Raw genomic sequence first — 22,402 nt, 5'->3', positions numbered from 1 at the left:
ACAATTCGTTTTATTTTTTTCTTGTATCTTTTCATATTTTCCAAGCTCTCCATGATGAGCCTGCATTGTTTTCTTTTGTGATGAAGTAGTAGGGGTGGGAAAAGATTTTTAAAAGAGGAAAAGTAACATTTAAAAAAAAATTTTTTTAAGATTTTTTTAATGTGGACCATTTTTTTAAAAAGTCTATATTGAATTTGTTACAAGATTGCTTCTGTTTTATATTTTTTAGGGTTTTGGCATGTGGGATCTTAGCTCCCCAACCAGGGATCGAACCCACACCCCCTGCATTGGAAGGCAAAGTCTTAACCACTGGACCGCCAGGGAAGTCACAACATTTTATTTTTAAAGAGATATTCTTTTTGAAATAAATGGCACCACCCAGAGCCCCCAAATCTTGACATCAGGACGAAGGCAACTTCCCAGAGCTAGAGACAAGAGATACGGGTCCCCAAACCTCTGTAGGTTCCAGAGGTCCAGGAATTTATTGTGGCCACTGGCCTGGCATGAGGCACCTCTCTCCCTTCTCCCCCGCTGGGCCAGCAGCTGGGCTTCCAGGCAGGAGAGCTGTCTGCAGGACATGGGGAGGGCCCAGGGGAGGGTGAAAGTGACAGAGGACAAATTGCTTGGCACGTCCATCTCCACCTGTCTCCATCTGCCACCCCCTCTGACTTCCTGTGTCCCTGTGCCTCGCTATCCACATCTCTCTCTGCCTCGTGCCCGTGTCTCTGCTCTCTGCACCTTCTAACTCTGCCTCTCTCTGTGTCTGTCTTTAGCCCCCATCCCCAGGCAGCCTCTGCCTCCCCACCCTGCGCCCCCTCCTGCCTAGGGATGCTGCTGAGCTTGGCAGGGCGCTGAAGGTTCTGGGACCTGTTGCAGACCTGGGAGCTGTTACTATTACTGGGAGCTGCTTCCGTCAAAAGCACGTTCTCACATGTTATGAATCAGAAGAGGGTGTCTTGCTTCGTTCTGCCTGATCTCAACAAATTCTACATATAGTCCCCACACTGCTCCCCGCTACCCGCAATTGCAAGGACCAAGGCAGGAGGCATTCTGAAGGCTGTCCTAGAACATGTCAAGTCACTGAGGGGACAGAGCGGGGAGTCACATCTGAATTCTGAGTGGAGAGATCTGCCCTCACCCACCCTCGCCCGCCCTTGCTGAGCGTTCTCTGCTGAAAACATGTCCCCGGGCCGAGAACAGCAGGCCTTGGTCTGGAAGCTGGACCACTCTTTAAGCTCTCCCCAGAAGACCTGATGCTGGGAAGGAAGCTGTCACGGCACAGGGCAAGGCTGGGCTGGGAGGAGGGGGAGGGATCTCACATCTGGGCTGGGCAGCCTCCTCTTCTGTTGATAAAAACTCAATGCCATCCACCTAGGGACCCCAAGAGCACGTCTGCAGCTCCCCTGTTCCCCAACGGCCAAGTGGGGTGGTCGAGGGAGGGTTGCCCAGTGGGCAGACCCTTGTCTGGGAGAATGATCCTCAGAGGCAATGAACAGACCAGGTGAAGCAGGCCTCTTAGGTCCCAGGGGTTCTTCAAAGAACTGCTCCCCTGTGAACACAGGGCCATATTCTGTTTTACTAGATTTTATTTTGCTTTTCCTTTGCTGCCCTTCCCCTCACCCCTTACCTTCCCTCCTGCCCATGAACTTGCGGTGACTCTGGACAAGCTCCCCTCTCTTGGTCCTTTAGTGTCCCCACCTGCAGGGTGACGGAATTGGAGCCTCATGGTCCCTGGCCCCATAGTGAGGGCACATCCCTGCCCCAGCCCCCAGGCCCTGCATTGTAAATACTGGGCTTCTGCACTTTGTTGGGGGAAATCTGCTGCTAGAGTGTTAGAACTAGACGGTTCTTCAGTCTCCACAGCTTCACCTTGCCCTTCTTCTGAAGAGCCTCCTCTGTGTCTCACCACAGTGCGTCTCGGGGGCAAAGGACCCCACTCTCTAGAAAGAGTTGTCATCTGTTTTAACCTTTGTTACTCCAACTGTGAAATGAAAGCAGCCTGGGCTAGAGGATCAAAGCAGGACTGAAGGTGGAGGGTTTGCCCCAGGGGCAGAAAGCCACTGACTGTCAGCCGATTTGAATTAGAAAGTGCTGGGTGACTGACTTCTGGGTTTCCTTTCAAACAACCAAGTTGGTTCTATGGGCCTGCGCACTGGTGGCAGCAGGGGTGCACGCTAACTCAGGGAATCCTTTGGGAGGCTGTGCAGTGAAATGAAATTGGTCAAATCAGTTTTCAAGTTATTAAGTGGGTACTTTAAACATTTACCTCTCTGAGAATGGAGTACAATAGCAGACACAGAGAAGCTATTTGTTGGATGAATTGAATGAATGAAACAATCATTGAATCAGTGAATCCACAAGCAGTACGAGGCATGGTGCTGTCATATCAAATCATCCAGGATTTGGGACAAAGTTTGAGCTGGAAGAAGATCTAGAAGTGGTCCAAGGCAGTTTCCCTTTCACAGACCAGCAAACTGTGGCTATGTGAAGTGGAACCTCTGGCCTGGGGTCACACGCCTAGCGATATCAGCAGCAAAATACGTAGCCACTGTCCTTTCTCTTACCTGCTATCGTCAAAAGAGAGCATGTTAACAAGACTCATTGTGTTGAGTTTTTCCAAATTTGCCTTGGAATTTCCAGGACAGACACCTAGGAGAAGGCGACAGTCTTATGCCCCAGGGAGTTGGTAGCATCCTGGCACTGGACAGAAAGTTTTTAAGTTGGTCATCTGGAGTCACAAAACCCATCGATGAGGGCTTTGGAACCAGACCCCTGGGGTGAGTCCTGGCATCACCCATTTAGAAACGGTGTGACCTTGGACAGGTTGTGGACTGTCTCTGAGTCTTCGATTTCTTAACTAAAAAATGGAGAAAAATATTTCACTGAGCTGTTGCAAAGATTCACTGATATAATTTGTAAGACACCCAGAACAGTTCCTGAGTGAGAGGAAGTCCTCAGTTACCGTTGACCGCCATATATTTACGTGGAGCTCTGAACACCAGTACGCTCAGAATCACCTGGAGAGCATTTCAGAGCAGAGCTCCCTGGGTCTCTGCAAGGGAACAATGGGGTCAAGCATCTGGATTTTTAACAAACACCTGTGTCTAGATGTCTAGACACCTCATGTTTCACACGAGTCTGATGTAGGCAGCTCTCTGTGCCCACATCTGAAAAAAATCAGGTCCACACCTACACTTTGTACTGTGATATGAGTTGCCTTCCCTGCAAATGGAAGGCCAGGAAGGCAGGAATCAGGTACACAGCTACATGGTTTTCACAGCACGTACATTATATGGTCATCAGTCAGTTGAAAGGTAACATTTTGTCCCAAGGACTGCCACTAATTTCAGGGACCAGAGCCTCTGGAACCCAGGTTTTCAGCTAAGTATGTAACATCCTGAGCTGTTTCTGCATCTTCTTCCAACTGGCTCTTGATGACATTGTCTGTTTCAGTCAACGTGCAATGACTGTTCTCTGGAAGAGATGCCACATAATTCATCTTACAAGTTCAGTCCTAGAAAGATGTCATTCCTCCTGACAGACGCATATGCTTCCTTTTATCCTGCTGTGGCGGATTATTTTTCCAAAGGTCGTCACAAAGATACCTCCCACTCCACGTGCTCTTCGGCAGTGTGACCTGCTCCTCCAGCTCAGCCAGGACACGGAGTCCGCTCCTTGAATCTGGGCAGGTTCTCTGGCTGCTCTGACTACGAGGATCTGGTAGAAGTGATGTCACGCCAGTCCTGCGCGTGGCCCTCAACTGGTCTTGCAGCTTCTCCCTCCTGCTATCTCTCTGAGAAACCAGTTGCCACGTTAAGAGTGTAACTACGCTGAGACCTTCATGAGGTGAGAAGCCCGAACCCCGTGGAGAGGCCCTGCGGGACGCGATGCATGGAGGGAGAAGCCAAGGAGCAATGACGCAGCAACCCGGGACTAAAGAAGCCATTCTTGGAAGTCAATCCTACAGTTCCAGCCACCCCACCTGCTGCTCTGCATCTCAGAGATGAACTGCCCAGCGAGATGCTCCCCCAATTCCTAACCCATAAAATTTTGAGCAAAGTAAAATGATTATTTTAGGCCACTAAGTTCTGAGGCAGTTTGTTATGCAACAATGGATACCCAAAACGTATGCTATGAGAAAAGGTAACCATCATGTTTTCCTTTTTCCCTTGGCTGCCAGGAAACTCAGAGCTAGATTTCTGACTCAACTGTATCGATCACCCCTAACTTATCCCTACCTCTTGCTTTATGTATATAACATTGGATATTTTAACCCTATGTTAATTAGATTAGATTTGTGTCTTTTATTATAAAACTCTCCCACATTCTTTTGATAAAGAAATGGGAGGATGTTGGGAATTTTATTGCTTCCTCCACCTTTTCTATATATTTTAAACCTCCCATGTGTCAAAGTTCTATTTAATTTCCAGAGCTGGCCCTGGGTACAGAACTAGTGCTGTTGCCCAGTGGGTCACATTTTCACCTCTGTGATTCCCTGTCTTGCCCCCATCCTTCTCTGGCTCTGGTTTATGAGTACCTCTCACTCTCAACATTCAATCAACCAATTTTCAATTTTCATCTTTACAAGTGGCCTCTCAAGAACCAAAGAGCTTGAAATATCTAAAGAAATGGATTTCTTTTGAGGAAGTTCAAGTTGAATAGTCAAAGAGATATTTTTGGTCAAGGTCATGGTTATAGAATAAATAATACCTGAGGACAGTGTCATATGCAAACAAGTCTCTGTGTGTCCTTGGGCAAATCCCTGAAGCAGAACTGATGCTGGCTTTCAAGTACTGAACAGTTAACACAGCCAGATCCTCTATAGGTCCACAATCCTTTGCATGAAATCTTTAGAGCTATATGCATTTTGGAAATCAAACCATTATAGATTTTAGAAAGGTTATAGATTTTAAAACCTATAACCATTATAGATTTTAGGGTACATACAGCATGTAGCTTACATTACCTAACACTCACAGTGGATACGGAGGTATTACCCTGTGATCAAACGCATCAATATCTCTACAGCAAAATACATGAAAAGTCACAATAACAACTCCAAATAGTTTTACTTAAGTTCAGGTCAGGTTTTTGTTGCCAAGTGAGTTCAAGTGAGATCAGATTTTACTGCCAAATGAGTTATGAAAAATGCCTTCGGTTCTCCGAACTTTCTAAGCTTGGCGTTGTGGATGGAGTTTGTGGCTTCATACCACGTGCTTGCTTGTGCTGATCTCACTACCTCATAAAACTGCCAGATGATTGATATTAGTATTATCCCCACTGTATGGATGAGAAAATGGAGACTCAGAGACATTAAGTCATTTGGTAGGGGTCAAAGAGCTCATAAATGGCAAGGCTGGGTTTAAGCTCAGATGTGTCTGATTTTTAAACCTAGATTCTTAATTATTATCCTATCCTGTCTCCTTTGCTCTGTGCCCCTGGTCACATGAGAAGAAACCTTCCGATAGAGGTCTCTGGGAAGCTAATTTGTTAGGTTGAGGGATTACTAGGGAAGAAGAAGGAAACAGGGAGAGAGAAATTTCCTTTTACAAAGTAAATAGAATATAACCTTTCCTCTCCAACCCCAGTCCTCAATGGAACAGCTAAGCAACCTGGATCAACATACAAAAGAGGAGAGTCTTCCAGAAATGCTCCAATTCTTTTCCCAAACTTCTTTTGGCTTGTGGACATTGGACTTTTATCCCACTGCTGCCACCACATGTATAGGTATTTTAAAATGGGCTTTGCTTTATAGAAAAATGAAAGTCCCAAATCTTTATTAAAACATAATGCTTAGAAAGAGCCCTGGGGGACTTCCCTGGTGGCGCAGTGGTTAAGAATCCGCCTGCCAGTGCAGGGGACACGGATTTGATCCTTGGTCCGGGAAGATACCACATGCCATGGAGCAACTAAGCCCGTGCGCCACCACTACTGAGCCTGCGCTCTAGAGCCCATGAGCCACAACTACTGAGCCCACGTGCCACAACTACTGAGCCCACGTGCCACAACTACTGAAGCCTGCATGCCTAGAGCCCGTGCTCCGCAACAAGAGAAGCCACCACAATGAGAAGCCCACGTGCCACAACAAAGAGTAGCCCCCGCTCGCCACAACTAGAGAAAGCCCACGCGCAGCAACAAACACCCAACGCAGCCAAAAATGAAATAAAAATTTTAAAAAATACATTTAAAAAAAAAAGAGCCCTGCACTTAAGGCCCATAAAGATGTGGCTTCCAATATCAGTAATGTCATTCACTGGCTCTAAGATTTGAGAATGTTTTCTCCTATTTAAAGGGCCTGCCTAGAGAAATCCCTTCTTTGCCTCTACCTCTTGGTCCACATGAAAGGTTGGGCCTGGGACAAGCCCTCTAGGCCTTCCGACAGCCTGCAGGAGAGAGGGGATGTGTGTGCTCTGGGCTGAGGGAGCGGAGCCTCACACTTCCCCATGGTCATTCATTCAAAGTAATCCTCTTACGGAAGGACCTCTCTGGACCTCTCACCCTCAGTCCCACAGTCACAAAACAAGTCTCACCTCCCCGTCCAGTGTCAGGACAGACCTCTTTAGAGGAAACTGAGCTGTGGACACCTTTGTGCTTCAGCCTGTCAAGCAATCCATCCTAATGAGTTTTCACTGTCCAGGCTTTACGCCAAAACAGAAAAATCTCCCTTTGTCCTTTCATTCACTTGAAACAAAAAACAAAATTGACTGTTCGTCATGCACCAGACGCTGTGTTAAGCATGGGGAATTCATTTCTTCATTCATTCATTCATTTAAAGGACATTTATTGAGCATCTTCTATGTGCCAGGCAATGTACATGGCACTCTGAATACAGTTGTCAATGACAGAGAAAACAATCCCTGTCCTCACGGAGCTTAGATCTTAAGTAAGTCAGGCATGGTCTCTGACAACCCAGAGCTCACTGTTTTGTAGAGAAACTCTCAAAATACAGTGTGATGTCTAGTACAATTGATGTAGCACAGGACTCTATAGAAATGTAGACATCCAGCCTGGGCATGGGGGACATGATATAGACACAATATCTTTCTGGGGGAAATGACAGAGACACTAAATCTGAAGACTGAATAAGGACTATGGTCAAGAGCAGAGAAGAGTGTTTTAGGCAGAAGCAATGTGTGCAAATAGAAGAAATATCATGGCTCACACAGGGAACAGAGTGTAGCCCTCTGAGGTCAGGGCAGAGGGTTTGAGGTAGAAATTAATGGACTTGTGGCTAGAGAATAAGGAGGAGTACATCCCGCATGGCCTTTTCTGACAGCAGTGGAGAACTTGGAGCAGGTTACATGTAGAGGTAGGAGAGAAAGAAACGGGTTCTTTGTTATGATTGTTACAAAGCTTCACTAAAGACACATTTGGAGAATGACCTCACCCTCGTGTGGAATGGGCAAGGGGGAACCTCCTGACACCCACCTGGACCCCTGATGCCCATTCAGGCAGGGGATCCTCTGCCTGAATTTGAGACCCTGAAACAAAGCTGTAGCCTGCAAAGGTGGTGGCTGTGACTGAAGCTGTGGCGTGTGCATTCCTCTAATCATTAAGATGAGTTTCCGAGCTGCTGGGTAGCTAACTCTAGTTGATGTCAGGGTAATTAACCAAGCTGCCTGAACTTTATTCACAGCCTGACAAGGTACACTCCTGGGACTTGTCACTGTGGTTGGTCGGGGGGCGGGGGACTTGACATAGGCTGATTAGGGAGTGTTTTACAGAGCAAGAAGCTCTCTGATCTTCAGCTGAGTGGGGCTCCCCCCTCCTACCTTATATCAGAGATGCCTGCGAGGCTAGAGCATAAAGATCATCCAGTCCAACCCTCTCATTTTCAGATGAGAGAACAGCCATTCTGAGCATGGCTGTGGTTTTCTCAAGGCTGCATGGCGAGTTTGTCCTGGAGATGAGATTACCACCAGATCCTCATGTTTCTGCTCACAGCCTTTTCTCCGTCGTGTCCTTGCTTTATTTTTTTTTTTTTTAAGGCTATTTCTTAAATCACTGCTTCTCAAACCTAATGTACATAGGAATTGCTGGGGAACTTGTGAAAACGCAAATTCTGATTCAGGAGGTCTGGCTGTGGCTGAGGCTCTACACCTCCAACGACCCCCAGACACTGATGCTGCTGGTCCAAGGACCATATTATGAGCATCAAGCTGCCCAAAGACCCTTTCCCAGAGACCACCTGCATTTTCAGTGAAACTGGCATGAGTTACCTGTGCTTATGGCTCACTAGTTCCAATAGGCCCTGAACCCCAAGACCCCTGAAATCAGACTACCTCTGGTTAAAGGGTTCTCATAGGTCCTACAGTCCAGCTCCCGTGCACACCTGAGTCCCCTTGTTCTGGTCAGGGCTTTTCTATGTTTCAACAAATCAACTCAGTTCATTCCACTAAAGCAGGGTTTAAGGGACTGCAGGGAAGCCAGGGCATGAAAGGCATCTCTGCTCACCTGCCCCACTCCCAGCTCTCCAAAGACTTACATACTCATCAGTTTATTCATCCCAACAAAAGCAAACAAACAAACAAAATCTGCCACCCAAGTTCTCAAGGCTGTGTGACCTTCAAAACCCAGTGCCCGTCATAGCTGGAAACTTTCCTCTCTACTCCTTGTTTCCTTTCTGAACGAGAGAATCTGATGGGCACAGCTCATCTGTTTGAGTCTCTTTTCTTCTCTGGGCCTCAGAAACACCTGCAACAAAGTGACAGGACTTGACTAGGTGGTCTTCCAGGTACTCCCAGGTGTTGATTCTCCGTGACTCTAAGGTTTTTTGCAACCAGGTACTTTAGGAAAACACCTTTATCCTGCTCGCTGGGGAGGACATTCACTCAAAGGAACTGCATTGGGTACTGTTCTCTCCAACTGGTGAAGTAACGACAACAGGTACCCAAGAAAATGGGACGTTTTCATATTTCGTTTACATGCCAGGATACCATTCCCAAGTGGTGACCATCCCAGCAAGAATATGAGGAGATACAATTCTCAAGGCTCAATTCTCAGACAGGGGGTCAAAGGGCTTGGGCATTACCTCTGTGGGTAAGTCCTGTCCTTTCTAGGCCACTGAGACCATTCTCATCCAAGTTGCATTTTCACAGCTGAGAAAACTAAAGTTCTTCTTAGAGCTGGTCTTCAATGGCTCCATCATAATTCTTATTTTACTTTTAAATTCTAAGTCCTTTCTTAATTGAAAGAAGTTTGAAGAGAAGGCAGATATTGCTACTCTCACCACCTCTATGCCCATCTTTGGCTCAGGCCCTATTGGGTTCCCACAGGCCACAGTTGCCGGGGGATGTTTGAATATGTTACACAGGAAGTGTCATGGCACTCCCCAATGGGGGATTCTTTTTCAGGTTGCACTTAAGAAGAAAGGCTTCTTTGTGTCAATACCACAGAGGGTTTAAACCTCCTTTCTTCAGCCCTCTGCCTTCGTATTTCCACTGCAGCCCCTCATCCCCAGCACAAAGGAGAGTGACTGTCCTACAGAAAGAACACAGTTACTAGAAAAAAATGACAAAGAACTTTCAGCAGCCAAGGTCACCCAGCCATGACCAAGGCTTTCAACACTTCAGTTTTTGAAGTCAGAAGAGACACTCCAGCTCAGACTGTGTTATACGGAACCAGGACACTGTGAGACACCTGAGGAGGATAAAGACAGAGCTAGGATGATGCCTTTAGATAGCTACATTATGGCTTCTTAAACTTCCGATTATTCAGAGTTGAAAATTTGATGAAAGATAGGGACTTGTTCCTAGATAAAAGCCCATGCATAAACATGGGTAAGGTGTTCCCTGCAATTTCAGAAGCTTTATACCCACCCTAAGCCAACTCGAGAATCTACCCATGGACCACCATACTTCAGGATGGCCACTTTTTTATCTACAGCCAGCCGTGTTAGACTTGACTTTTAGATGCAGATGCTAGAGCCCAGTCAGCAGCTGTCCCCCAGGATTATCTCGGGCTGAGCACATGTGACACTCCATTTGGATATCCTTGGTCTTCACCATTCAACCAAGCATTGACTAACAGGAGAATGTATGACTGACTGGTGTTAAGAGAGCCAGGCCAAGCAGGGGCTGCTTCACACAAACTGACTTCGCTTTTCAACAAATATCGCCCAGTGGCTGAAACCTGCTTCGGCCAGACGTGTGTGTGAGCATCAGCTTACAGGAAGGAACGGTACTCAGCAGGATCACAAGGAGTGTGAAGGAGGACAGAGGTAGGTGGGCTGTGGCTTGGCCTGCGACATGGTGACAAAGAGCCTGGAACTTTGATTTGTGTCTCTTTTCTCAGTCCGCATGGGCAGTGGACTGAGAATCTGGAGACTGGTTGCTGCAAGCCTCATGTGTGACACTCTCTGATGCCCAGAGGTAAGTCTCCTGACGCTGCAGCGTCTCGATTTTCCTGTCCATGAAACAGGGAGCAACTGGGTTACCCAGTCTCCACCCCTAGCCTGAGCATGTCCTAATTCTATGTGGAGAAGGACAGTGCAAGACAAGATAAGAGGTCCCACTCCAGCAGTTTCCTCCTCCGGAGTCTGGTCTGGGACCCCTGATACCCAATACCAATGGTCCCTCTCACCCCCTCCGCCAGGCATGAAAGTTGAAGCTTTGTGGCAGGTTAACACAACTTGCCTTGTGTTCTGCACTTGAGTGCTCTTGAGTTTCTGCTCCCCAGAAAGATCAGTTTCTTGCCAATGTCATCACTTTTAGCCAGCAGGGACCTATCAGTGGCTCCATCAGGCGCTGGAGGCCCCAACCCCCCTTGGCTTTAAGTCTGAGCCCTGGGAACACAGGGGAAACTTAATTCTCGAACACCTTCCACTCAAAGAGCCACTGTTCTGCAAAACCAGTGCTGGCCCCTGCATTTCAACAGCTTTCGGGTGGGTTTCCCACCCCAGACGTCGATAGGGCCCAAAACGCCTGTGAATGTGTTGACCTGACTTCAACCGCAGGCTCGGTTTCAAAGCGTTGGCTGAAATCTTAGCCCGCCCTCATTCCGTGTGAGGCTTGCTCCTGGAAGCCTCAGGCTGGATCTCAGTTACTGGGAAGGCTTTCCCTGAATGTGGGTTTTCACCCAGTGGCTCCTGATGAGCCATTTCTCGTGGCAGGATGCCCACCTCGTAGGGGAAGCAGCCTTGGTTCTGGGAATTTCTTGCCTCATCCCTCCTTCTTTCTGTGCCACAGGTTGATAGGAAAGGGCACCAGATGTGCCATCAGAGGAACTGGGGTGCAGCCCTGCCTACCCTTCCTACTTGCCATGCAATCTTGGACAAGTCATTTCTCCTCTGTGGGTCTCGGTTTCCCCTCTGGCCTAAGAGTATCTGGTCTGCCTTCCTCATGGGGAGGAATAAAAGTGCTTTGTAAACAGGAAGCACGACAGGGTGCTATCAGGGAACCCACTCGACTATTTTGGACTTTCTGCTATTTCCCTTCCTGCGCTTGAGAAATTAGCCGGCAGATTGTGAAAAACCAGCCCTGACTTTGTAATTACAAATGTGCACACGTCCCACTGAGCATCATTTTCAAAAGGCATATTAAGCAGCACAGACCGCAGGGGGGACCCATGTAAACAGGCCTCCTCAGATCCTGGCAGAAAGGGCCCGGAGAACGCGGTGGTCCCCAGGAGCGGCTGGCTGTTCCTGCAACCCCAGCCCCGCCTTGCAGCCCTAGCAGCTGTATGTTTATCTCCCGCGAGCAGGGTTCTGGTCCACGGAGAGGGGGTGGGACCCTGGTACTCTGCAGGATTCATGCTACTCCAAGTCCACACCATGCCTTCCAGATTCAAATCCCCCGGACTGGAAGCTTTCCAGGAGCTCGCCCTCAGAAAACTCTCCCAAAGCCCCAGTGGCGCCCCTCTGCAGGACTGGTCATTTACCACTTTGTATCGTAAGTTTGCATGTCCAAGTGTCACTTCTTATACTAGACTGGGAGCTTTCGAGAGCAGGCTGTGTCTTCTTCCTGTTTTCTCCCTCATGGAGCCCAGCATACAGTTGGCATTTGGTACATTTTGAATCGAGGAAGAAAGAGAGGTGGGGCAGAATTAAGGCTGCATTAAGTCTCTCATTTATGTTGTCTCATGTGACTGTCATGCCAGCCCATGGGGAATGTTGCCTCTGCTTGGCCAGTTAGGACACTGATGCCCCATGAGTTTATGTCACTGGCTGAAGACCACAGGGCTTGTTGTGATGTTGGGATTTGATGCCACATCTACTCAAAGTCCTTGCTGTTCCTTGCACTCTCTCGTCAAGCTGTCCAGAGGCAGGAACGTAGGCTGTGAAGTGTGGGCAGCAAAGAGCCTTAACGAATGAAGCCAAGTGTCAACTAAACCCAGGAGTCCTGCCCTGACACAAGGGCAGGGTCTTCTCAGATATCAAGGCGCCATGGCTATGCTGGCTGGACCACCTCTGCTTTTTAGCAAGGATTTCGGGAGCTATCGCCATGTGCTCCCAGAGCCCTAGGGACCACAGGGATGCAGGACATGAGGGCACACTGCGCTTGCCTGAGCTGCTGAGGGCCATGCTGGGCAGGCCTCTCCTCCCTCCCATGGTGACATTCCACATGACTTGTTTCACAAGCCAGCTCTCCTGAATGGCTGAGGGGGTGAAAGTGTCTCATCAAAGGTGGGGACACTGCCTAGGATATCCAGGAAGCCGCCGAGAGTCAAGACACAGCACCACCACCTTGCTCCCACGGGAGGACGGAAAGGAGAATGTATTTCAACTTGGGGGTGGTTAATGGAAGGCTTCCCAGATGATGGGAGGGTGAAGATTAATTCTGAAGCGGGCATGGATGTTATTCAGGACGGGAAGGGCATTCAAGGCAGAGATGAGGTGAAAGACGGCATCGATCATTCACCGACGGCAAACAGTTGGATCTGACTGCGGTAGAAATTGAAGGGAGCAGGGCTGGAGGAGAGGGGAGGGGCAGCGGGTAGCGGAGGCAGGGGAGCAGGCAGAGGCCGACTGTGATGGTCCTTGTGAGCCATGCTGAGGAGCTGGATCCCCCAGGCAGGGAGGTGTAAGGAGAGTTTTGAACAAGGAGCGGTGTGCTCAGAGGCAGGTTCTAGAAAGACCACTCTGGGAGTTGATGGGAGATGCTGGTCCCTGGGAGCCAGTCTTGGTTCTGTGGACAAAGGGTGTCCCTCTAATGAAGTGCTAATTGCAAACTGGTCAATCACACTTTGGAATGCTCTGGGTCCCAAGACCCCAGGTCCAGCTATGCTCATATGAGTGTGGATGTTGACCAGGAAATGGGGCCAGCTCGTTTTCTCGGAAAGAAGCAGTCATTAAAATGCAATCCTAAGACATCAAGGACCCCTCGAGCTCTGTTTATTTTCGCATGCTGATAAAATCCTCAGAAAGAGAAGCCAAGCCTTTCAGAGCCTGCCTGGATTGCTGCAGGTCTGCGAGAAGTCCGATTGGGAAGTGTGGGTGACAATTTCAGAGGGGATGGAATATGAGCCGGCCTGAGGAAGTGGGCACATGGGGGTGAAGGAGTTCTGAACACAACTGCACAGCTCAGGGTCCCCAGAGCTGCAGCTGCAGCCAGTTCAACTCCACCAGCATGGCAGAGAGTACCTACTGTGTGCAGAGACCTTTCAACATACGGGTGCAGAGCCAGGGAGCACTGGGAGAGAGGAAGGGGCCATTCTGCAGCGCGTGCCTTTTGGAAGGGATGACCAGCTCATCCTCTTAGTGGGGGTCAAACTGGGCTTCTCTACGTGCATTTATAATAAATTCCGCCCTGAAGTTCCCACTAAAGGAACCTACACATCAGATTCCCATCCCCCTTACCCATTTCTTGCTGGAACAAAAATTCCCAATAATTTAGGAGGTCATGCGGGGTAGGCAGCCTCTGAGATAGCCTCTCTGATCCCCGTTTCATGTATTCACACCTGTGTGTCGTCCCCTCCACACTGTACCAGCGTTGGTCTATGTGACCTGTTGCATCCAATGGAAGTGAAGGCATGTCACTTCCAAAGTAGGCTATAAAAGACACTTGGCGTCTCTCTCTGTCTTGGATCACTTGTTCTGGGGGAAGCAGCCACATCACAAGCAGTCCTATAGAGAGCCGACATCAGGAGGAACAGAGCCTGCCAACAAAAGCCACCTGAGTGAGCCCAATCCAGCTTTTAAATGACTGCAGCCTCGGCTGACACTGTGACTGCAATTTCAAGAGAGAGCCTAACATTCTCTCTAGAGAGAGAGAAGAGACCTGGGTCTGAGTCCACACCAACCTTATGATCTTGCTCAAGTTACGTAACCTCGGTGATAGTATTTCCACCCCTAACATGGAGGTAATAACGGTACCTACCTCAAAATGCTGTGATGAACAGATCAGTTAACAGGGGTAGTGCAATTAGCCCAGGGCCTAGTATTTACTAAGCGTTCAATAACCAGGACTAAACACCCTCACCGCGTTTCCAGCCCCTCCTCCCAGACTTTCTGGGGCTGCTTCTGCTGGAGACTCCTCCGTCTCTCCACCTGTCACCCTCACCCATCAGGCTTACTCAGGTGTCTCTTTTGCTCCACCCCCAGTTCCTCTAGGTAGATAATCACTCCCTCTTCGGGGCTCCTACCACGCATTGAACATTGTCCTGTTTTTTTTTCTTTAAATCATATGTTATTGTCATTTTTCTGGGTCTGCAAGAGCATTTATATCCTCAGGGACACGCACATAGTAGGCATTCGGGAGAAACGCATTAACTGAACGGCCTTAGGTAAAAACGCCCAGGAGGGAAGGAAGGTTGCTCTTCTGCTGACTTGAATATTCGCTTGCAGCCTACGGTAGCTATAATCAGGGGGATGTCTTTCACTCTCATGTGTTCCTTTTACCACCACAGACAGCTCTTGCTATTTCATCCAGTTCCTTTTTGAATAATATCTTCGATTTGCTTTTATTTTATCTCTTCTCATAATTTCGTCTCCCCTTTCAACCTTATCTTTTAAATGGAGACAGCAAGTGCCCGTATAATTGAGACCGTAAATGCACACATAAATTAAAGCAGCTGACACAACTTTACTCCTTCAATTTGGGGTCTCAACCTGGCCCGGGTTAATCCGTTCACGTGAAGTCGATCAAAGGTGGAGACTCTCACTCCCAAATCCCTGTGCCACCTCCCCCATACTTGCCCTAGATGCAGAGAACGCCCCGTGGAGGCACCACGTCACGTGGCTTCTTCACCTCAAGACAACTCTGCTTCTCAGAGAGGAAGTCGGAGCTGCAAGAGCTGTGGCCTCAAACACAGGACCACAGCCAAGTGGAATGCCAGGTGTCACCCACCTTGGGCTTTGGCCCAGGCACCATCTCTAACTCACTGGGGACACAGGACACCTCGCCTGGCCTCCGTCACCCTCCATTTCTTTGTCTGTGTGCTTAGGGACAATGACACCACCCTCTTGGGATCTGTTCACCCAGTATTTCTTGGGTGCAGACTCTGCGCCCTGCTCTGTGCGAGGTCCGGCATCTGCCTGGGCCAGGGGGACACTTCCCTGTGCTCCAAGGGCCTCTCAGCCTTGACAGGAGAAGGTCTGTCACCAGACCTTCTGCAAGGAGACAGTGGGGGCATTGACTAGAGGTCCAGAGGACACCAGAGAACAGGGAAGACGGACAGCCAGCCAAGGCAGGAGCCCTCAGGGAGTGTGTCAGGAGGTGGCGGCACCAGAGCTGAAGGCAGCCTGAAAGGAGAAGGAGGAGGAACAGGAAGGTGGATTCGCACGTATGCATCTGGCTGCGTGCGTGCAGGGCAGAGCTAGGGTACAAGACAACCGCGGTGTGGTGTCCCAAGTACATGAAGCAGGAGTGGGGAGGGAGAGAGGGGGCCCGAGAGCCTGGCACCAGCCAGAACACATGACAAAGGTAACACAGATGAAAGTACTTGGGGAACTCTGATGTGTGGGCCATGGTCTGTTCCAGAACACTTTCCTTTCCAGCTGCCCATTCTCACAAAAACATGCTGAAGCCAGCAATTTTTTTTAAAAAAAAGCAGTCATCCTTCCTACAGATTTGCAGAGGACAATGAATTACGTGAACGTTCACGAGTTGTCATATAATCAAATGATTGGTGATTTTCTTTCTAATTTCCCTTTCTTTCCCCAGTTGTGTTTCTACCGATTTCATGTTTCAGGAACATAAACGCCACTTCTCTGTGTTTTTAGGAATAAATCGAGAGGCACCCATTTAATTCCATTATCCGAGAAACAAAATCACTCTCCCTCCGTCTAGCCCTGCAATCCAATCACCTGCACAGGAGATGAGAAAGGAAATCATTCTGTCTTTCTTTTGCTTTTTTTCCTAACTAGTGGTATTTGAGAAAATTGAGTATGTTGTGCTTGATATTCGGAGCCCAGGTCCTCAGACAGAGCTGGGGACTGAAATGGGAGAATGTTGGTTGGTTATTGAGGCAAGTATTTCACAGCACCCTTCAACCCCTATGAATGTCTTTGTAGATGAAATAATCCATTTTGTTGTGACACTACCTTAAATATTTCCATTCAGGTAAGACTCAGAGCATTGTAAATAGTCCCTTTTTATCACACATGTGAAAATTTCACTTTTCTTGTTGGGATTGTGAAAGCAGGATGCCTCACCCCAGTAACCCAGTACTGTTGGCTTGAGTCCTGGCTCTGTTCATGGTATGACCTCCATCATAGACTCCTGGGTCAAGTGGGGACAGCTGGAGGCAGTAGAAAGAGCACTGGACTTGGAAGTGGACAGACTGGATTTGAACCACAACTCTGCTGTTTACTAGCTGTGACTTTAAGGCAATTTACTGAAATTTTCTGAGCCTTAGTTTTCTCATTTTGTCAAGTAGGGATAATAACCAGCCCACTGGATTACTGCAGTAAGTAAAAGAAAGAGATGGCACATGGAAAGGTCTGAGATAATGCTCAGCACATGGGGATGCTACATACAGTCGCATGGTTTCTACCCTGCCCAAAGATGCCCAGCCGAGGGGCACGTGGAACTGACAGCCTGCCTCACTTTTTAAACCTGCTGGTCATTCATACAGGGTTCTTTTAAAAAATTTCATCCACCCAGAGAACTTGTGGATGATTCACCCCCGGAGAGAGCTTCTTTGTAATTTACACGAAAGTGCAATGTGGAGAGAGGGGTCCCTGAATACAGGAGGTGAATCTCCACTCCACTCCATTGGTTTCTGCTCCACCATCCTCCTGCCAAAAACCATCCAGCCTCAGCTACAAATCTGTGCAAAAGCAGACTTCGCACCACGTCCTGAAACAGCCCAGCTCATCTTCAGATGTCTCCGTTAAAAAGTATTATCTTAGAGTTTCAGTTTTGCAAGATAAAAAGAGTTCTGGAGGTGGATGGTGGTAATGGTTACACAACATTTAAAAATGCTTAAGTTGGTAAATTTTAAATTATATGTATTTTATCACAATTTAAAATAATAATTTTTAAAATATTCAACTATTTAAAAAAAAAGTCTAGCTCCATCTGGTGCTGAGAGGAAATAAACTGATACTTGGCATAGCAGGGGAGTGGGGACTTGCCCTCTGATAGTCAGAATTGAGTACCTATGTGGGGAAAAAGTATTTTCTTATGTTTGAGCTGAAATCTGTTTTCATGTAACTTTTCTCCATGGTGGTCTTTGGGGCGCTAAAGAATAAATGAATCAGTAAATATCGTGGGCTCACTGGGCTGATTTAGTGCACTGTTTAGGTTAGGTTAGGCTGCATTATGCTGCAGAAAAAAAATCTTTGGGGCTTAACACAGCAAAAATATATTTCTATCCCACACTGTGAGTCTATGATGTGTGTGTGTGGTGCAGAGGTGGGGGAACCTATGCAAGACCCACACGCAGGGAGTTTTCACTCTGTGGGCCACTGTTCCCAGTCGTGGCCATGGGAGAGAGCCTGGGGAGCCCTGCACGGGCCTTTCCCTGCTGCAGCCAGCAAGGGGCACCTTTCCCTCCAGTGGACTTTTCCTTGGCAAGTCACGTGACCTTGCCACTTACAAGGGGTCCAGGAAATGTCGTGGAGCAGATGGCCGCTCCGGGGAGCACTGCCGTCTCTGTGACTGATAACTGTGGGCTGATCTGGCTGGGATCTTAGACAAGGTGCTGTCCTCAGCCTCTGGTGCTGGCCTGGGTCCTGCAGGCAACCCCCCTTCCCATTGCCAGGACTCAGTTTGCCCATTAGAGAACAAAGCTATTAACTACCACCTTGGCTATAGATGGAGGATAGAGCTACACCCCATGGTTCTCTAACATGTGCCCCCGTGGGCTTGAGGCATTTGAAAGCACAGCTGGGAAAGACCCCAAAGAATATGGGAACGTGTGAAAAACAGAAATCTGTCCAAGAAGCCAGGGCCCTTTTTCAAATGTTTGGCCCTAGATCCCTCCGAAGCGAATTATGAGTATGAAGAGAGACCGCATTTCCGTTCCTATTTTACCCCAGCCTGTGACGCCTACAGCCTACAGAATCGCCCCACTTTTAATGGTGCCTGGGGTGGAAGGAAAGGCCTGGTCTGTGGCCACAGAGAGAACTTCAGGGGTGTCTGACCTGCCTCCATCCTGAGGGTTACTATAACTTTTTAAATTAAGGCAAAGTTTGTAGGGAGTTTGCTCTTTTGATGTGGCAGCTGTAGCCGGAAAACAGGCCTATGTATAAGACTTTACTGCCTGCCGGTGGCCCAGCAGCCTGCCACCCACATATCAGAGCCCACACCCCATAAACAGCCCAGATCATGTTTCTTTAGAACAGGCCGTGTGAGGTGGGCCTGGGACCACCATGACACGGAAGGACCGCCTGTGCTGACAGTCTCATGGGGCCTGGACCACCCAAGGGTCCCCCCCAAAATGGGGGTAGTGTTTTGAGGTGGCAGAGGAGTGGATAAGGTGACCTCTAGAGACCCGCGACTAAGTGTTTATTCTTGACCTTGATGTTCTACAAGACCCAGGCAAGAACCACGTGAGGAGGGGCACAGAGCCAGAACGATCCTTCAGGATCATCGCATCAGAGCACACGTTTCTGGCCCTGCTCAACGGGGGGAGGGTGGGGGGCTCCTTCGGGCATCTTTATATCCCAGAATCCCGCATGCAGTAGGCGGGTAACTTAGACGCGAACAGAACTGACAGCTGTATCTTTGGGGACAGTGACGAATAGAGTGAACTTTGAGCATGTTGTTTTATTATGTTCAATACCCATTTAGGAGCCCCTGCTACGTCCCAGGTATTTGTCCGAGGCACTGACAATTCATCAGTAAATAGTAACCCTGCCCAACGAGAGCTCGTATTCTGGCGGATCTGAGGTTTATGGCAGCCAGTGGAATGCAGCCGGGTCACACAGTTAACCAGTGGCAGGCCTGAGACAAGAACGGGTTTGCCAGCTCCCATGAGAGCAGTGCTTCTCAAGCTTTCCCATTAAAGAGACCCCCATGGGGTATCTGGAGGCAGACCCCAAAGCAGCCAAATGCAGATGTGACATTTCTTTGACTTTCCAATGCTTTACTTTAAAAATTCATACAAATGGTGACGTCTATGCCATTTCATATCCACATTTGTTTTACTATAAAGTAATGGTGTAGGTTACTTAGTATATACATATATATATATATATATATATATATTTTTTTTTTTTTTAAGTTTCCACCTTGTTGATCCTGCATCTCTGTATTTCCCTTGGCACACAAGCATACACTCCTGGGGATCCACAGGGAGGGAAGTACATTTCCAGCTCACGTGGACTCTCCTAAATGTCTACAGGCCTTATGACCTGGCTCCTCTTTGCTTTTGTTTTTAAAATGAATTGCATCATAAGCAAAGTTTAAAACAAATGACACACTGGGGAAAAAAGTTTTGCAAATTATATTGCCTTGATGTCCCAAATATATACCCTACATATCAATGAAGAAAAAAGACCACCAGCTCAATACCATCTATAACCATTTACATAGAAAGATATACAAATGGCTGTTAAACATAGAAGACTATGCTTAGCCTAATTCATAAGTGCAAATTTAAATTATGTTGAGATACCAATTTTTAGCTCCCAGATTGGCAAAAATCCAAATGTTGGCTAACACACTGTATTGGTGAAAGTTGCAGAAATGGTTGTGTTTACCCACTCCCGCTGCTGGGATGCAGAATGGCTCAGGCCCTGTGGAGGGCAATTTGGAAATATTATAGAGCAAGCACATTCATGAACAAGATTTTCGTATTAGGTCAACCACTTCCTTCTGAGTGCCAGTTATATTTTTAGCACTGGCTAGAAACTTTATGAGAATAATGAGGTGTACACACAGAGCCTGACCCCGAGGAACTTGTGACCCTGCTTAGAGGCACTGGAGATAGGACATAGTAAAAATAACAATATTTTAACTCTTGTTTATCAAGAACTTCCACATGTAATAGGTCATCGAGCATCACAGAAATCCTGCAAGGTAAGTATTTTTCAGTACAGAAAACTGAAGTAGAGCATAATTTTCCCAAGGCCACAATAAGGTAATCCCAGAGCTAAATAATCCTAGAGCTAAAGTAACCCCCGAGCTAGAGGAAGATTCTGAGATCCCCATGTTCTTTCCACTGGGCCAAGTAGCCGGCCCAAAGGACGACATGGCCACCAGCAGTACCCAGTGTGCGAAGCGTCCAGAGAAATGGTAGCGAAGGTGAACCCGCGTAGGGGCATGTTAAGAGATGGCATTTGCATTGCTCTAACCTGAATCTGAGGTTTCTCTCTATTACTTGCTTATTACGGGTATGACCCTAGATGAGTTGCGAAACCTCTCTGAGGCCTAGAACTTTCCTCCATAACGTGCAGGTGATAATAAGATTTTTGTGGGGATTAACTGAGAACATGTCTTTAAGGTACTTCACCTATTGCCTGCCACGCCGTTTGCACTCAATAAATAGAGTAACGGAGGAGGAGCTAGTGGTGGTGATTAGAGGCTTCATGACCGGGGCAGACCTGGATGGAATTCAAGTTTGTGGCACACATGTGAGCTTGTGCATCGGGAACGAGAGGCTCTTCTCTGAGTTGAGTCCCTGATGTTACTCAAACACAACCCAAGAATGAACCATTCTGTCACCCTCAGCAATGTTTTAGGAAGGTCATGGCAGTTGGTCCATGAGATCAAGGAATCACAGTGTTTCCAAGCTGGGAGGACCAAGGCTCTCAGTGCTAGTCTGGTCAGACCCCTGCTTGTCACAGTTGGAGAACGTGAGACTTCGCCCCGAGCGGCATCGTCTCCCCCAGCCAGCCCTTGGCCCCCTTCCTCCAGCTCATCCCAGGGCCCACGGGCTGCAGACGGCCTTGGCCTTGATGCTGGAGGAACAGCTCCGCATTTGGGAAGCTGATTCCCCTTTACCGTCAGGTACCCTAGAGCCCAGCAGTTGAGCTGCTTAGAGGGGAAGTCACATTATTGTTAGGAGAAAGGGGGAAATGTCTTTCTTTATGACTTCCCACGGAGGGTTAAGCGCTAATGCGGATTCGAGAGGTTTCTGTTGGAGTCCCCAGAATTGCACTATATCCCTGAACCTCTGCCTCGAAGTGAACTTTTAACATCCAGAATGATCCCTGAAAGCTCTTTTTTCCTCCCTGTCTCGGCTGCCAAACTGACTCCCCAAGTCTGCCCTCCGCGTAAAAACACAATGAAACCTTATACAATCAGGAATGTATTCAAGGCTCGTAATAAGTAATTGCCCTATGACCAGCGGTTTGGATCCCCTGGTACACCCTCAGTGGGCCTTTTTCTTTAACAGAACAAGTAAAAGGAACAGATGCAGGGCCTTCCGTGCCAACACCGCAGCGGCCTCGTGCGGGCCTGACAAGTGTCCCTGGGGGAGCATCATTCCCGCGCTAACAAACACACATGGTGAACAGCGGCACAGCATCCGCCCCAGAACACTGCTCTGGGGACACCAACGCACCTTTGGCAAGTGGCAACACTTCCTTCCTGTGTGTTCCTGACCTGTCCTCCTCCTTTGCTGATGGGGGAGCAGGTCCACAGAAGAAACACCATGGCCCGAGTGGAATTCCGATATTCCGTGACCAACTTCTCTTTCCCCTTACACCCCCTTTGATATCTTTTATCTCTGTCCCATTTCTGCCCCCCCCCCCCGCTTTCTGCCTGCTTCTTCCTCTCTCTCACCATCGTTAGACTGTAAGCTCTTCCCAGGTGAGGTCCACACCTGATTATACTCGGGACCCTGGCATAACGCCTGGACACACTAGGAACCCAGTAAACGTCGGTCAGATCAATACATGAAACAAAAAGCACGGTGTTGTTGAAAAATAGGAAACGGAAGTCCACCTTACCAGATGCCGGGATATTCTTTTCGAGATCAATTTCGCTGCGTTTTGCAGATTTCGAGGTCTTTGCTTCTATTCCTCAAGTGGTCGGTGACAATGTCTGCCAGCCTGGCTCTTCCACGTGGAGTC

At 48.2% G+C, this 22,402-nt stretch overlaps 1 long non-coding RNA gene across 2 annotated transcripts in view; it reads right to left on the bottom strand.

The window, feature by feature from the left end:
• LOC111183552 (uncharacterized) overlaps positions 1-22,402 on the bottom strand; it is a 430,485-nt gene that overhangs the window by 72,092 nt on the left and 335,991 nt on the right. For both annotated transcript variants that reach the window (XR_016388080.1, XR_016388081.1), the window contains exon 4: positions 1-22,402. This exon is cut by the window's left edge and continues 72,092 nt beyond it. This is a non-coding gene — a long non-coding RNA (uncharacterized LOC111183552).

This window comes from Delphinapterus leucas, chromosome 16 (genome assembly GCF_059928025.1).
Source record: "Delphinapterus leucas isolate spDelLeu-1000000601 "Yukka" chromosome 16, BTC_Dleu_Yukka2, whole genome shotgun sequence".
Taxonomy (NCBI): Eukaryota; Metazoa; Chordata; class Mammalia; order Artiodactyla; family Monodontidae; genus Delphinapterus; species Delphinapterus leucas.
Note: the sequence above shows the minus strand (reverse complement) of the source record. Positions and strands in the feature narration are given on the sequence as shown.